We start from the raw sequence: 8,440 nt of genomic DNA, 5'->3' as shown, positions 1-8,440 counted from the left end.
ATAACAAGCTAGTGGTGGCTTGTTAGATTGAGGTGGAACAACTATATGGAGAAATTTTGTGTGTGTTCGATTTATTCATGTGAACTCACCTCAATAGCTAGATAACTAAAATGTGAACATGTCTCTCTTGTATTCATATATACCAGTGGTAACTCACATGTATCTCTTGTCAAATCACCAGCTTTAACGGCCTTAACATGAGTTAGATATCAAAATCTTAAGAAAATGTAAACATACGGGTTAGATATCAAAATCTTAAGAAAATGTAGGTTACTGTTTATACGTCAATTAAATATGGGTAAGATATCAATATTTTAAGAAAATGTGGGTTACTGTTCATACATCAATTAAATATGGGTAAGATATATTTTAAGAAAATGTGGGTTACCGTTCGTGCATCAATTAAATAGATTAGGTGGACACCTTCTAGATTACTTCAGGCTTACCTCAAAACTGCAGTTGAACCAATTATATAACACAAAATGATTTTTTTTTGTCCAACAATAAATTTTGTTAGGTTAGATGTTAGATTAGCCATAGACAGGATTTGAACTCACACCATCATACAAGAGTTCAATACCTTTTCACTACTGTAGTAAAGAGCTACATGCATATATCATAAAATGATTCAATTGTGTGATATTGTAAGTTGGAACATAGTGGTGTGAGTTTAGTATTTGTGTTGGAGTTTTGAGACTCCTTGTCCCACATCGGGGAACATAGGCTTCCCAATGACCTTTATATATGTTTTGTCTTCTACACTAGTAGTTAGGATTTGGACTATTTGGAAATAGATTGAAAGTTTGGGCCTTATGATTGGTGTGGATTAGGTTTGTAAAATATAGCCTAATACAATTAATATTAATTCACTTGGCGCCTTGGAAGTTAAAATTAATCAGATTCATTAATTTTAATTTCGGATTAAGTTTTTTAATTAACATATTAATTAAAAAATGTTTTGATTAAGAGACACAACTTTTGGAAAGCGTTGTGTATTTTCAAATACGTTCAACAGGTATTTGAAGGGGTGTGAAACAACCTATATATTTGTAATCTCAATTTCTAAATAGAATCATCTTTTCTTCCTTCTTCTCTTCCGCACAAAATTTTCAGAGAGTAAACACACAAAACAATTCGCTAGAATTTTATAATCCAATGCGGGTTGTATAATTAGGTAGTTGTATCCTAGTTGAGCAGACGTTGTAGAACCACAAGAATAAGAGTGGGACGGAAATACTGTTCAAAGGACATAACTTTTTCGCTAGCCTCTACCTGTGGTTAATCAAGTTAGTACTATTTTAATTCCTGTATTTATTTATGTATTTCATTCTGTATAGCAAGTATTTTTTGTTAATAAAGTATTAGAATTTCAAGTTCTGTTATTTCTATTATTTTTATTTATTTCTGAATTATTTTTCAATAATTTGTGACGGACTGTATTATAAGAATCAAACTCATCAACTCACAGATCATACTCAACAATTGTAAAAACGTTTAATAAACTAAAAAATTTCAAGTCATTGGATGAGTTTGATCGTAGTTATCAACGCAAATGCTGGACTTGAGTGAGCAGGGCCTTTCCAAATGTGTGGGACAACATCAGGTATAACCAACTGATAAAGTAACTGAAACACGAATAAGGCCCCAACTGTAATTAATTATCAATTAAAGCGTGGTTTAATTGATTAATTATAAGGAAACCTGACTGGCCTGGGCAGACAGCTTCTTTTCTAAAAAATAAAAAATACTAGATATGTTTAAACATGATTATCTTTGTATATAGTGACTAGGCCACGAGATGGGAGAGAGAGCGTTATTGTGGTTTTTTTTCTTCTTTATTTACAAAAAGGGAACAACTGGTGGTAAACTACGGTTATCCACTCTCTTTAGGCCCGGAGAGGCTATGGGGAATTTCATCCTACCCGTGACCACAGTCAAGCAAACTCACAAGGTCAGAGCATCGAACTCAGGACCTCCCATATTTTTTGTTTATTGAGGAACCCTAATATGCACCCTTACTACTAGGCCACAAGATGGGAGATGGAAAGTGTTATTGTGTTTTTTGGCTAGTGTCCCATAATCAAGGTTCTAAAAGACGTTAGGTGCTAGTCGGGCGATGGGCTGAGGCCTAGCGCCTATGCAGGGTCCAGGCGGGCGCCTAGGCAGGGTCCAGGCGGGCGTCTAGGCAGATTTAATTAAATCTATTATATTTCCTGTAAATAAATTTGTGTTTATACTTAAAATATATATGATTTCATCATAAACTACAAAATGGAATGACTTATATATTATGAGCTATTGGAACGTAATGAAAACTTGGAGAACTAGTATATAATGTGTGTTCCTTTAAGTATTCAACAAGTTTCTTACAATTTATTGAAAAAATAAAATGCAAAATGAAAGTTATCTATTTTCTGTCTAAGTGAATCGCAACCTAGGCAGGTGTTTAGGCGGGTCTGGTCGGGCTAGGCGGGTTGCCTAGGCGGTCTAGGTGGGCGCCTCAGTAGGTCTAGACACCCTTTCTTAATTTTCAAACTCCTAGACATTAATCGGGGCAGTAGCCAACTGCCTAGTGCCTAGGCGGGGCCTAGACGGCGTTAGACGGGAATTTTTAGAACATTGCCCATAATTCACGTCTAACGTAACTGGTAACAACCAAGCTCTCAAATAATCAATGTAAGGTAGAACTCACAAAAGCTGACCAACTTTTCCAAATGTGGAGATCTATCCAAATTTGATAGATTTTGAAAGCTGCCCATCGACCACAAGGGTAAATTTGTTTTTAGGTCACAAAATATATTATTCAAAATTAGAATTGAGGCAATCAATATTTTGTGTTTTAAGAAAATGTCAATAAAGAGAAATATTGGGATGGAGTATTGACCTTAGTTCGCGAGGCAAATTATTTTTTTGTCTTGGTTGAACGGAAGAACTTATTCAATTGACTCGTGCTAGCAAATGAAATGACTACTTACCTATGTTAAAATATAAAATTATTTAGTGACTTAAACCAAATTTTATGTTCCGAAAAATAAAGGAGAAGTGGAAAAGATACAACCCTATCGAATTACTAACTCAAACAATTTACGCTCTGATGACGACTTACAAACATGATCATGTGTTTATATACGAGGAAACTTGCCTAGCTTATAAATAAACCACGTAAGAGTGCTCGCCGTTGCGTCTCTTCCGGCAGCAATGAGACAAAGGATCAAGTCTCTCAAGTACTTCGGATCGGTCTCTTGAGATCCAAAAGCCTTGAAATGATGTCTCCTTTCCTTAACTGCCAATATTGCCAATCATCCACACTACTTAATTAATTAATCATTTGATCTGGAATTAATAATGCGTTAAGTACACGAGGAGGAACGGAACACAGTGGAACGTCCCACATTTGGCCCGACTAATAGTGTGGAAAGTTAATTACTCAATGTCGGGAGCTCAGCTTCTGATGAGTGATCTGTTTCAATCTTTATTTTGATTAAGTTACAAACAAATTGATCTATATATCACTTTGATATTCTTCCTTAGCAGCGCTCTGATCCAATGTTTAAGAACCTTCTGATGTTCCACGAGAAATCAACAGAACAATAGATGGTCATTTCATTTGCTACATCAAAAGCATCGGCAAACGAGTACCTTCTTCATTTGTTCCGTACGTGGTGTCTAGTTCAATTCTAAGTACAATCTTACGGTTGAGTCTTCATAAACAATTCCTTCGTCCCAAACAATTCCTTTGTCCCAAAAAGAAAACGCCAAGAATATATATTGTATATACAGGAATTAGGAATCTCATTCAAATATCATATTTACAAAATTAACCAAATCTCAAAATCACTTAATCAATAAATAGATGATCACAACGTTTTAAAAGACGAATGTTCATAATGATAATCAGTTGGTCAAATGATTTCGGAGTTTAATGATTTTAATTTACAAGGTTGATTCTTGAATGGAGATCTAAAAACTAAACGGTTTCAAATTTTTAACCCTCACTGCAGAGTGCTCCAGGTTTTGGTGATACTTATCATGTGTTTGCTACAGTGTCGTGGGATCTCCTTAAACGGACTAAACTAGGGGTGGATACCATCTAGATTAGTTCAGGTTTACCTTGAAACTGCAGTTTAACCAGTTATAATAAAATGATTCAATTTGATGACATTGTGAGTTGAAATATATTGGTGTGAGTTTAGTGGTTGCGGCGGACTATATTATAATAAGAATCAAACTCATACTACACTCAACAATTGTAGAAACGTTATTAAACTCAAATTTTCCAAGTTATTTTATGAGTGTGATTCTAATTTATAGAAACCAACGCAATGCTTTACTGGAATGAGTAGGGCCTTCCCCTCCCCAAGCGTGCCCATACTAGAGAATTAAGTGGGAAAATTTGGAAAAATAATCAAAATTTGGACTTCATATAGAATTATAGTCATTCTTTTAAGTTTATAATAATTATAACAAAAAATTGATATGCAAATATTACTATACCCTTAAAATAGAAATTGAGAGATAAGAAGAGAGTTTGAACACAGATCCCAAAAACCCAAATCAAAATGAAATTATCCTAATGTCCTATTACTGGGTTCGTTTTTTTTTTTCCAAAGAAAAAAATTGACCCCGTGAACACATGAATTTTCTTGGTTTGATTGGTGTGTGATAAACCAAAATTATTTGTGGTTCATTAGTTTTATAGGAAAACTAATGAAAATGACTTGAAAACTTTGAGTTTTAATGATAAAGACAAAAAAAAAGGTAAAGTGAATAATACCATGATTGACTTTTTAGTGTAAAAATGTGGTTTTTCGTTAAAGTGAACAGTACCGGGAGTTTTTCGTTAAAGTTCCCCTTTTTATTGTGAAATTGTTGTTAGGTTTTTCTTATTGTTCAAAAATAGCCTAGGAAGTTGTCGAACCAGTCCCGAATTACTTGGTCTAGGAAGCTGTGACTCATGGCTGAGACCACTTGGAGGGAGGCAGATTGTCTGCCCTCTCTTTCCCATGCCCTTCACATCCCCTCCTAATTGTGCGGTCACAGTTAAGTTACGTCAACATTTTATATTAAATTTTTAATAGAGATAATAAAACAAAAAACAATATATATATATAAAATGTTAACGTGGCTTAACCGTAACCGCATAAATAGGAGGAGATGAGAATGGTATGGGAAAAAGAGGGCAGACAATCTGCCTCCCACTTGGAGTGCATGTCAATATATATTTACTGTCCCACGCCACACGCATTCATTCGTTTACATTTAGCAATTTTTTTCTAAGTTTGGGGCATCTAGCTAGCATGAAAATGAAGATGATTATCTATTAGTTGGTTTTTGTCAAATTTTTTTACAACTTTCCCAATTAACTGTGTGTGGACAACACTAGCCATAACAAACTGATAAAGTAACTGAAACACAAAAAAGAACCCAACTGTAATTATTTATCGATTTAAAGCGTGGTCTAATTGAATTATAAAGAATACATACATAATTCGATCGCATGGTAAAACCGCTTGTTCTATAATCTAGTACTTTCTGGAAGAATATTGGGGCTGGCATCCAACAGATGTAGAGAACCCTAGAGACCGCCGCTTAAGCAACAACTGAGATACATGAATAGGTTATACATTCAATGATATAGCATATATAGTAGCGCTTGTCTAAGGTTGGTCATGGATGCCCAAATCTAGGAGAAGCATGAACATAAAGACCCCCATCAATGTGGAGGGTTACCTTGGTCGTAATGGGCTTACTTTGTTCTCCTCACTCAACTTAAATATGAAGCTCCCTAAAAGCACAGCAGAAAAGATCATCGTCTCTCTATGAGCAATGTCCTTCCCTACACAAATCCTTGGACCCGCCTGCGTATGTAAATCACAAAATTACTTCGTAATTTTTGTAAAAATAAAATAAAATAAAATAAATTGTGGCATGTATTAGTGATCATATCCATTTTATTTTCTTACACTGAAGGCTGTGAATTTGAAAGGGCTTTCATGCTGGAAAATGCCATCTTTGTTGAGCCATCTCTCTGGCCGAAATTCTTCTGCATCATCACCCCATATATATTTCATCCTACCCATGCTATAAGCATGGTACCCCACCATATCCCCTTTATTGACACTAAATCCATCTGGCCATGTATCATCAGATGAACAAATCTTCGCATTATATGTCGAAAGTGCAGGAGTCACGACATAATATTGTTAATTAAATGGTTTTAAACGATTCACAATATCTTTTGGCGTTGGATTGAATAATCAAAGATAATCAAGGGACGAGTTCTTATGCTTTCATGTCTACAACTCAGTTCATCCGATTATTACAGGGATGAAAATAAACAGGGGGCGGACGGAAACCATTTCCCTTGTAATATTCATGCACTAGACTTAAGATGTTAATCAAATTACCAGTGGAACTGAAGGGTAGAGCTTGAGTGTCTCGGTCAAAGCTGCAAAGAGGTATTGCGTTTTGTTAAGGGCTTCTTCACTAAGACTGTCTGCAAGCCCATCAATGCTTGAATCGTCTTTCAGATTTGTTGCTTCTCTAACTTCCTTTGCAACCTTTTCTTGTATATATATGAGGGTGCTTGCAAAGCAAATAAACAAACCATGAAAGATTGCTAGCCGTTGAGTCTTTGCCGGCAACAAAGAGACTGAAAATCAAGTCTCTCAAGTACTTTGGATCGGTCTCTCTCACTGCCAAAAGTCTTCAAATAATGTCTCCTCTCCTTGACTGCCAATCATGTATATATATTAAGTAACGATAATACTAAATTAATCAGTAACGGATTGCAAGGTAATTAACTCACTGTAGCTGGTAGCTCGTCTTCTGATGAATTATGGGCAGTCTCAATCTTTCTGTTGATTAATTTATAAAGAAATTGATCTATCACTTTGATATTATTCTTTAGCACTGCTTCTGATCCAATGTTTAAGAACCGTTTGATCTTCCAGGAGAAATCAACATAACGATACAGGGTAAGTTCGTTTGCTTCATCGAAAGCATGCGAAAATCGGGTGCCTTCTTCATTTGTCCCTTACAAGGTGTCTAGTTCGATTCCAAGCAGAATCTTGACGATTGAATCTAACCCCGCTTTCATAATCAAATCCTTCCCAGTAAAAATATTGAACAAGCAGAAGATTTCAATATGTACCTAACAGACGAACTAACAATATGTGAATATTGATTCATTTTAGTAAACTTACTTGGATCTCTATTACTTGGCCGCATCTTGCCGCTTCAGAAACTATCCCAGCAAGTTTTACTGCATTGGTTTTGAAAACTTCATTGCTGTAGTCTTTCACGACTTTTGTTGATAGTTCATAGCTAGATAATTTCCTTTGATGTAGCCATTTTTCGCCATCAACACCGAAGATCCCGTCACCCACAACATTTGCCAATATGTTGTAGTTGTACAACCCCTGCAGCAGATCATCAAGCTAGCTTAAGTTGTATATTTAAAAGAAAACTTCAAATGCACATCCGTTAGGTTAAAGTGTGAGACAAAGTAGCATGAGTTTCTTAATTAGTCGCATAATATACAATGTACATACCCTGCCATAGTTTGCAAAGTTTCTTTTGAGAATGTATTCAACATTTGCAGGATCTACAGTGAAAACATAATTTACAAATAAGTTAAGCGCTCTGAAAGTTTTGTGTTTGTGTCCGAACTCAGCGATATAATCATGCAGCCGGTTGAAGTTGATGAGGGTGTGTACGCAAGTTGTGACAACAGGATGATACCTCTTTTTCTTTTCAGTACATAGTCTAGTCCTAACTATAGCAAAAATTACTAGTGCTGTGCTTATTGCTATGGTAGTGGAAAGAAAATCCATGACACTCCCAGTGGGGATGGTGGAGAAAAAAAGAACCACTTTGTAGTATCATATATAGAAGAGAAAACTTCTCCTTCTCCTGTTTTTTTTTTTTCTTTTTTTTGACACGATAGAAGAAAACTTTAATTTGCTCTAGATATAATGAATTTAAATTTATTTAGTCTATCTTCCCACATACGGTTTTGAACGCCTCAAACCTTATCCCCATTGTGAGATATCTTTTAAAGAGAGAAATTAGGTTCACATCCCTCTTTTTGTTACTCCATTGATTAAAACCTTATTTCTTTTCAATTTTTTTATCAATGTCCTTATGTATTAATAAACGTCATTAATTATTTCGATAATAAAATATTTTTTTATTTCTAAATATATTCATTTAGTGTTAGAGATGTTACATTTGGTATATTTATATTTACAGCTAAATTTTTTATCATATATTTTTTATTTTTAGTTTGTAACCATTTTTAATTTGCAACCTTTTTTAATTTGTACCAATTTTCTTTTTAGTTTTAATTTGTACCCATATATTAATTTCTTTTTGTGCCTATATTTTTCACAGTTTTATTTGTATTTGTACCCATACTATTTAATTTATTTTTACCCAT

The 8,440-nt window shown here is 34.7% G+C and overlaps 1 long non-coding RNA gene and 1 pseudogene across 1 annotated transcript; both read right to left on the bottom strand.

Moving 5' to 3' along the window:
- Positions 1–5,764: 5,764 nt before the first annotated feature.
- LOC126627677 (uncharacterized) lies at positions 5,765–6,138 on the bottom strand. Its single transcript, XR_007625110.1, has 2 exons — positions 5,964–6,138; positions 5,765–5,858 (listed from the first exon to the last, which is right to left on the bottom strand). It is a non-coding gene; the product is annotated as an uncharacterized LOC126627677 (long non-coding RNA).
- A 661-nt stretch (positions 6,139–6,799) lies between these two features.
- LOC126615085 (cytochrome P450 704C1-like) lies at positions 6,800–7,835 on the bottom strand (annotated as a pseudogene).
- Between the last annotated feature and the right edge of the window lie 605 nt (positions 7,836–8,440).

The sequence above is a fragment of the Malus sylvestris genome, chromosome 1 (genome assembly GCF_916048215.2).
Source record: "Malus sylvestris chromosome 1, drMalSylv7.2, whole genome shotgun sequence".
NCBI classification, from domain to species: domain Eukaryota; kingdom Viridiplantae; phylum Streptophyta; class Magnoliopsida; order Rosales; family Rosaceae; genus Malus; species Malus sylvestris.
This window is presented reverse-complemented; position numbering and strand designations above follow the sequence as displayed.